Here is an 8,332-nt window from a genome sequence, read left to right as displayed (position 1 = left end):
TGCAATAAAACCTGATATTGATACACACTTTCTTCAGAAGGTGCTTTGAGGTCTACTTGTGAAAAGCAACAAATAGGAGCCAGGTGGAATTTTTTTAAGACTCTTTTCTTCTTTTGTTCCTTGACAATAGTAATTTAGTGGTTCCCTATCAGGTCTACTCACAGCCTAGCAGTTCTCTAGTTCTTACTCCACCCGTGATGGTCTTAGTTCAACATTGTACTTAGTTTCGTATCTTCTTTGAGCATATTCAAGTGTTTTCTGTGGTTTAAATAGATTTTTGAGAGACCTTTCTGAGGGGGCTAATCACAGGTATTTGTTGGCTCTGGAGAAGGGAGACTTGTATTATCTGAGTCAGGCTATAAGCTTTCATCAGTATCTTTGCATCTTGCATTACTCAAAGTCCAGGGCTGCATCTCACATGAAGTTTTTGTCATTTATGCTGATTGTGGTTCCTCAGTAGAACAAACTTTTTACTGGACTCTTCAGGAAGTATTAAGCAAAATTTAGGCTATTCACCCAGATAAACCAATAAGTTTCTGTCTTATAATTGCACTTGGAAGCATTTTGAAATACTATTGGCAGGAAGGACTCATAACAGGCGATGAATGAGAATACTCATCTGTATCTCTAAAGTGTGTTTTAAATCCTGATTTGAGTGTAAACGGATCATTAATGTTCTTTCCTTTAGATCGAAAGATACTTTTGTTCTACACAGGTCTGTTATCCTGGAACCTTATATTGCTTAAGTACTTAACAACTAAGTACAGAACTTGGGTGACAGAAGAGCTTTTTATATTAAAAGCTCAATTTACTGGGGTTTTGACTTGTTTCCTTTGCAAGTTGGAAACTGTTGATGTTGCAGACTTGAGTTCTTGGGCACCAGAACTGGTTGCATTTTTCCACAGCAGGGGAACGATCCTTTTGGAGCTTTTCAGCCCAGCCGGTGTGGTATGAGCACACAGGTGTCACAGGGGCTTGGGGTGTCTCAGGACCTCTCTGGAGGGGTCTCATCTTCCCTTTTGGAGTCATCTGATGGTTTAAACTTCTCTGTTGATGAAAATTAAAAGCATTGTCCAACAGTGTATTTTCTGTTGTGTTTACCAGACTACCTACTTGTTGGAAGGAGAAATGAAGTCAGGAGTATTCCCTAGCAGCTGCCTAGGATGGAGGGGACATTGATTTTGCCCAGCGTTACTTGTTCCTTTGGTGGGCCTCAACACAACTGCACACACAGGAAGATCCAAGACTATTACTCATTAAGTTCTCATACTTTGGAGGTATCTTTTGATGATGCAGCCTTGTATTGTTCTGAGAGTATTTGTTCTTCCCCAGACCCTTGCAAGAGGAAGATGGTGTAGTTTTGTTATTTTTTTTTTTAATCCCAGCTAGTGATTTCACAATTTTAATTTTCTCTAAATCTTTGACAGCTGTTATTTTGCTGCTTTAATTTTTTCAATCTATTTTAATACATATCCTGCACAGCACTTGGTGAGGACAGGACACAAATAGATGATTACAGCCTGTTGGGTCTTCATGAGGCCTGGCCATTTTGCAATATTTGTCTGTTTCCAGAGAACATGTTTATGGACTCTTGTTGGTTACTGAAACATCTCGTCTTCCCTTTTCCTCTCCTTCTCTGTGGGGAAGCAGACAATGAACAATGCACTAAAACGTAAACTGAAATGGTGATTAGAATTTCATGCGAAGTAATATTTTAAATGGTTCTGCACTTGATTCATCTCCATTTTAAAGCAAGGAGGGTAGGGCAGGGGAAAATCTGTTACAAGTATTAAAAGCTGCCCGGGGCACAGCATTTCCTTTCACTTCCAAAATGTCTATCCAGTCCAAGACAATTGGAAATGGAAAGATGTTGTCTGTGCCCTCAGGCTCTCACTTAGAACTACCTTTTTGCTACCTCTGCTTGTGGAAAGCTTTTCCCAGCATGTTAAATGCATTGTATTTTTTCCCATAGACTTTAAATGCCTCTTTAAAACATAGACAGACCACTGCCATTTAGATGCTTTTTAATTTGACTAAGATGACAGCTAACACTGATCTCTGGTAGCTGAAACCTCTAAGGTGTTACTAAAATGCTGACTTCTTTCCTGGTGTGGTTCCATCCTAGCCCCCTTCCCCAGCACAGTTCATCTTGTCTAAAATCTTTACAAATTTAGTAACTGTGAGAGCTATCCCAGAAGAGATTATGTCTTGATAACAGGCTTTACCAGGCTTTTGGCTCACACTCCCCTTCTACCCATCCTGACATATGGGCTCGGACGTATGAATTTGAGAATCAGGGTTTGAAACATGGAATTCTCTGTGGTTGTATCTGAGGCAGTGGCCTCTGATTTACCTAAGACAGACAACCAACTCAGCTTGGTGCTGATAATTCTCTTTTCTCCACTCTGGGAAAGGACTGACAAATCTCTCCCAAGGTGGCAACTCAGCATGAAGAGTCCCTCTAGGATACAAGTCTAGAAGGACCAAGAGGGTGCAATGACACAGAGAGGGCTTTGCTCTGCGACTGCATGTGTTTGGGGCTGTTTGACCCTCAGACCAGTTACCCGAAGGGTAGTAAGTATCAGAGACTGCCAGAATTACACATGTACTTCCTAAAGAAAAAAACCCCTGCAGGTTTTTATTTCATGCTGTATCTTACTATCTTACTCTTGCTTTGAGCCTTCCTTTGGAATAGAAGGTTAGTATCTCACCCAGTGCTGCTCAGGGAGGTGAAATGGAGCCTGTGTGTGTACACTGGAGTGTCCTCCCAGAGCCAGAACTGTAGGAGGTGTCTTAAAGGGAAGATTTCATCAGGGTCACCATGTTCACCAGTGAACTATTCTTCCTTCAACCCATCTCTTCCCTGAGCATATTGGCTTTTGTGGTGTTACCAGCCCATCCCTCTCGTATATGTACACAATCTGGCAGGTTTTTAAATGGAAAACTTTATGCTGTCAGATCAATTCACTGTATGCCCCACATTCACACACTGAGTGACAGTGAATTATTCTTTTAATCACCTTGGCCATAATAACTTCTCCCACAATCCCACACTGAGCCGTTGTTTCTTGCAGTTGGACTGTTCTCGTCTGTTCAGTTTTCCACACCTTGAACCACCCTTGGCCCCTTCCTTGTGTTTCTTCGAACTGAATTCCAACCCATGTGGTAGCCTTACGATGGTTTGATCATGAAGTACTTGGCAGCTGGGTATATGCTGGGTTTGTACTTCAGGGTAATGAGATGTTCTTGCCTCCCTGCCCGGTTACTCCTGTTCTCTCAGCTTCTTTGAAAGCCTTGACCCTTTTGGAGAACAGCCCATGGTGACTCCAGAATCTCTTTCCTGAGTGGTAATAGCTCGTTTAGAGCCTGTCATTCTTCATTCAGAATTTAAATTATTTTCCCTCAGTATGCATTAATTTCCATTTATTGACTTTGTATTTCACCTGCCATCTTATTACTCAGTCACTAGGCATTATAAGATCTTTAGATATAAATTGAGTTTATGAATCCTTGGCTCTAAGCAGCTGTTTTCTCATCACCCAGCAAACTTAACAGCCTTACAGTACAGTGTTCCCAACACACACTTGTGTGTCACATGCTCTCTAGAAACGTCTGAGCCTCATTGTGCTGGGCGCTGTACAGGGAGCATGAGAGGGTTCTTGTGATGAAACTTCAGAAGGATCAGAAGCCAAATAAGAGGGCACTGCAGACACAGTGCAGCCAGTTAAAGTAGCCAGCAATCACATCCAAATAACCAGAACGCAGCGGAGTAACTCCATTAATTTCTGGAGGCTTTTGGAGCATTGATTTGAGGCCCTGATTTGAGCTGCCTTTGAGCTTGTCTGACACATCTGACACTGGTGGCCCTGCAGGGATCTGAGACAGGCCCAGCAAGGCTAAGCCCTGTGGGGTGGCTGTAATGTTCCTTCAGGTGACCAAGCAACAAGAAGTCTCTGTGGGATGGTGCTGGCCATGATGCTGTTTTTTACCCAAACAGGGACCTGCTCTGCATTATCAGTGGGCTTCACTTCTCCAGGAGCTCTGGCATTTTGGTTTGGGTGTTGATCCGGTACAGGAACAATATTCAGAAACTACAGAACTCAATCTGAGCCATGTAATGCTCACTTGCTGAATAATTTCTCATGGGTTTCCTGGGTCTGGTAGGCCTGCGAAGAAGTTTGATGATTCTGCCTTTGCTGTGGGCTCTTCCTTCACAGCCTGAACAGACTGATTTAGAAAGAGATTTTATGAAGAGCATTGTTAAAAATAATACTGGCTGGCATTTTCGAGGCTGAAAGTTCGTGGGTTGTCAGTACTAAATTATTTAAAAAAAAAAAAAAAGAAATTCTTGAAATGCATTTTCCACTTTGCTTATGTGTATAGGGAACTTTATCCAAAAAAGCGGAGAGAATTGGCATGAGAGCAGCTTCCTTTTGTTTCATTAGCAAAGGAAGCAAATGAAGCTTCCTTTCAGTCTGAGTGTGGTAGATTTGGTAAACACCTTAAATACAGGTTTATGGAAAGCTGGCTACGGGCATATCTACAACACTACTTTGCACATAATGTGAGCCAGCATATGCAGAAATACTGCTGTTGTTCATTGCTGGGCTAGTTCATACCCACGTTGGGTAGGACACAAAAGCAGAGTCTGGGAGAATGAGAGGAGTCAAAGGTAGCATTTCCTGTAAATGTGTCCTTAATTCATACAAAGAACTAAACCCACTCTCTGTGCTTAAGGAAAAGTTGATGAAACTATTATTTTTATTTTTTATTTGGACTCAACAGTGGCTCTTAAATTGTTAATGTGCGTTAAATTTGGGTTTGACGTGCAGACTCACAGACAGCGTTCCCCCTTGAATGGAGCTGTAATGTGGGGTTTTGGACCTGCTTGCAAATGGAAGCTCTTTGAAAATGAGAAGGACTGAAATGTGTTTCTTCTGCCGCTCTGTTTCGATGACTTGCTCTCTCTCCTCCTCCCCCTTCAATCCCCCTGCCACACATGTTCTCAATTACTGCCTGCATTGAAGCTGCAAACATTTCTTGTGCATCTAGCTTTCTATATTGAGCGCTGGAAATATATTTTAGTAATTTGTGGGAGAACTATTATGTCCCATGCTGGGAAAATTGTGTTTATGGTTCCTGCAGGGAAACAAGTTCATCAATTCCAGTCCACAACAGTTTTGCCGTTTCTTCCTTCTTTTGTATCTTGGAGCAATATCGTAAGAACCTCTTGCCCCCTTTGGGTCAAGCCTGGGTTTCTCCGATCTTTGAAATAAAAAGCATATGCTCTGCTTTATGTGTTTTTCAGTGCTGTCCACAAAATAATCTTTGGGTTTTGGCTGAACACAATAATAGCTACTATGTACCCCAAATATTTGGGTTTGGATGTGCAGCAGCACTGCACTTAAGAAAACTCAATTGTGTTTTATTGTTGGTAGGATTTCAAAGTCAATATTCTGCAGCAAAAGGGTATTAAAGGAGTAGCATAAGAGAGAATCAAACTTGCCAGTACTGATATATGTAGTGCCTGATTTGGAAGGGGAAAGGAAACAGGGCTTACTCTCTTTCTCAACATTTGCATTGTCCTCATAGGATAATCCTTCTGGATCCTGTTGGTAAAATGTATTCACAAGCTTTTGTTGTACTTTAAATCATGCTTTGTTTTCAACTGTAAACCTTAGGTCCCACACCCACATCTGTAATGTGTTTCTCAGCTCAGTTTCTGATTTGTAGAAGATAATTTTGTGGTTAAGGAAAATTCTGTGTTGTACTCCACCTCTCTTTCTTGTGCTGAAAGTAAATTCAGCTCAGACAGTGATCAGGGGATACTGTTACTGCTCTAAAGAAAAAAATTTTTAAAGCGCAGTTACCTTCTGTTTAAATAAATGATGGGCTATTTCAAATGGAAAAAATTACTTTTACATCTCTTGTGTGGACAGTTGGCTTGCAGCAGTGCTGGCAGGCTGGGATAGCAAAGAGAGATGAGGAAAAGGTGTGTCTGGATCAATTAGTTAATTGTTAGATAATAAATTAATCCTTTCCCAATGCACACAAACTAAGCTTCCTTTTCATCTACTCTTCAGCTTCCCCTTCAGAGATTTGATTACAGCATTCCCTCTCAAAGCAAAGAGCTATTGCCATTTTAATACAAACATTTGTTGACCCTCTATGAATATTTGAAAAATTATTTTCCTGTCATTAACAGTGATAAACTGTAAACGGTATTGTTAAAGATGCTTGGGGGGGGAATCAAACCAAAAGAAACAAACTAAAGGACTTGAATAAGAAGTGATGTGCACCTTCACCTTGGAGGAGGAAATTAGTATAGGCAGCACTGCACTATGCATCAGATGATAGTCTCATCTTTGCAAATTATTTTATGATTTTTACAAGTTTGGTGATTCAGACATTTTTGCTATTGTTCTGTTGCCTTGTTTCTGATGTATTGGTTCAAAAAAGAAAGCTGGAGGAAGAACAGCAATAAAACATGAAAAAAGTGATGCTAGAGATGCTCATTTAGTTCCCATTAGCACAATAAATGAGAACATGAGGTTTGGTTGGATTTTATGTTCCCATACTTTGGTTTTAGACCTGTATCACAAATGGAAACTGAGTCATAGGCCCCCAGGACCAGCATGGAGCAAGGTGCTACAGTCTCTGGAACTAGTGACGTAACTGGCAGTTTTGGTGTGGGTTGTTTCTTCTTGTTTTTGTTTTTTGTTTGTTTGGGGTTTTTTTAAGTGGATAAGAGTCTTGTCTCATTTTCCTATTTGTAAATCCAAAGACACTGCAATCCAAATCAGTAGACTAAAATAATTTCTGATGTAATTTGTGGGTTTTGCTTAAAGGGAAGAAAGCTTTCCTTGCTGCCATGTAGGCTTCAGTCAGTAGCAATGACCACAAGGTCCCTTGCTCACCTCCTCACCCACCTGCAGCCTTTGGGACTGGATCCTGTAATGCAGGAGGTGTGTTACCAGCTGCCTTTGCGCTGGGAAGGAGCTGCTCCCATCCCACCAGGCATGGAGGCTGGAAATGTAACCAGTCTAAGGGTGCTTTCACTCCTAAAACAGGATCTAGCTTAGTGATTCCAGCCTGTTTGGTGCCTGTACTCACATAGTTGATGGTAATGACTGGAGGAACGTGTTATCTAAGGCTACTTTATCTTTTGAATATTTCTGTTATTGGCTGCTCTCATGTGTCTTGGGTCTGAGGGCTGTGACACCATTCACGCTGCTAGGGTCTTAGTCCCTTCTCACAGTTGTCCCTAACAGAATTTTCTGGGAGGGGCAGAAGGGGGGAAAATCTGTTTAAATACAGGTTTTAGGTTAAGAGAGGAGAATCTACAGAAGGGGCAGTTTTCTCTTCTCCCTAAAGTGCTCTGGGCTGAGAGGAGGTGTCCTGGCTCTTTCTGCATGTTAATGGTGGTTATGGTTCCTGCTAATGGTTATAGCAGATCAGCACAGCATAGACAGCACCTCAGCAGTGCTTAATACATGGCTGGTCCACATTCAGGGCTCTTGATACCAGAGATGCTGGTTGTGTTGTGCTGCTTTAGTTGCCGCCTCCTCCAGACAGAGGTGTGGGTCTGGCATTTTCATTTGTGCTGTGGCTCACCTTCTCCCTTAGCTTGGCTTTCTTTCATTTCATCTAGTGCCAAGCCTCCAAGTATTTTATTTGGCATGAAGAGTGGCAAGTGATTTTTTTTGTTGTTTTTTTTCCCCTCTGGTCTCCTGGCTTTGTGGGCTGCACAACACCCTGGTAGTCCTCTGCACCTCTGCACTGCCCTCACAGGAGCTACAGAACATGCCCAGAGCCCACAGTGAAAAGCTGAGTACAGACAGTCCGAGACAATCCTAATTGGAGTCTTGTGTGATGTAGAGACACACTACTGCTGTTCTTTCAGATAATAGTGTTAAAGGCACATTTCCATGAAGAAAAATACCCTCTGCTTTTGTCCTTCGCCCATTTTGTTTTGAGTGAAGCTAGTGCTGGGATTGATGAAAATTGGAAGAGTTGGGAAGAGAGTCAATGCAAACCACTAACTGGGTTGTGTTCAGTGAATTTCATGGACTAAAACATGTTTCTATGGCTTCTTTTTAGAAAACCATGCTAATAAATCCTAGTCTCTTTTTAGTTATATTTTTGTGAACATTCTAAGTTTCTTGGTGTTTTTTTGTTCTGTTTTTCCTCCCAAATTCAAGTTTACATTAGATGGCTTTCCCTGAAAGTTCACTTTTTCAGGTTGAGTTTCTATAATATGATACAGGCCAACCAACAGTGTCAACTGGAGGAAGATTTACTCATCCATGTTTTCAGTGCTCAGAACAAAAAT

Source organism: Athene cunicularia, assembly GCF_003259725.1.
Source record: "Athene cunicularia isolate RWA chromosome 19 unlocalized genomic scaffold, athCun1 chr19_part1, whole genome shotgun sequence".
Taxonomy (NCBI): domain Eukaryota; kingdom Metazoa; phylum Chordata; class Aves; order Strigiformes; family Strigidae; genus Athene; species Athene cunicularia.
The sequence above is the reverse complement of the archived record's forward strand: the minus strand, read 5'-3'. Positions refer to the sequence as shown.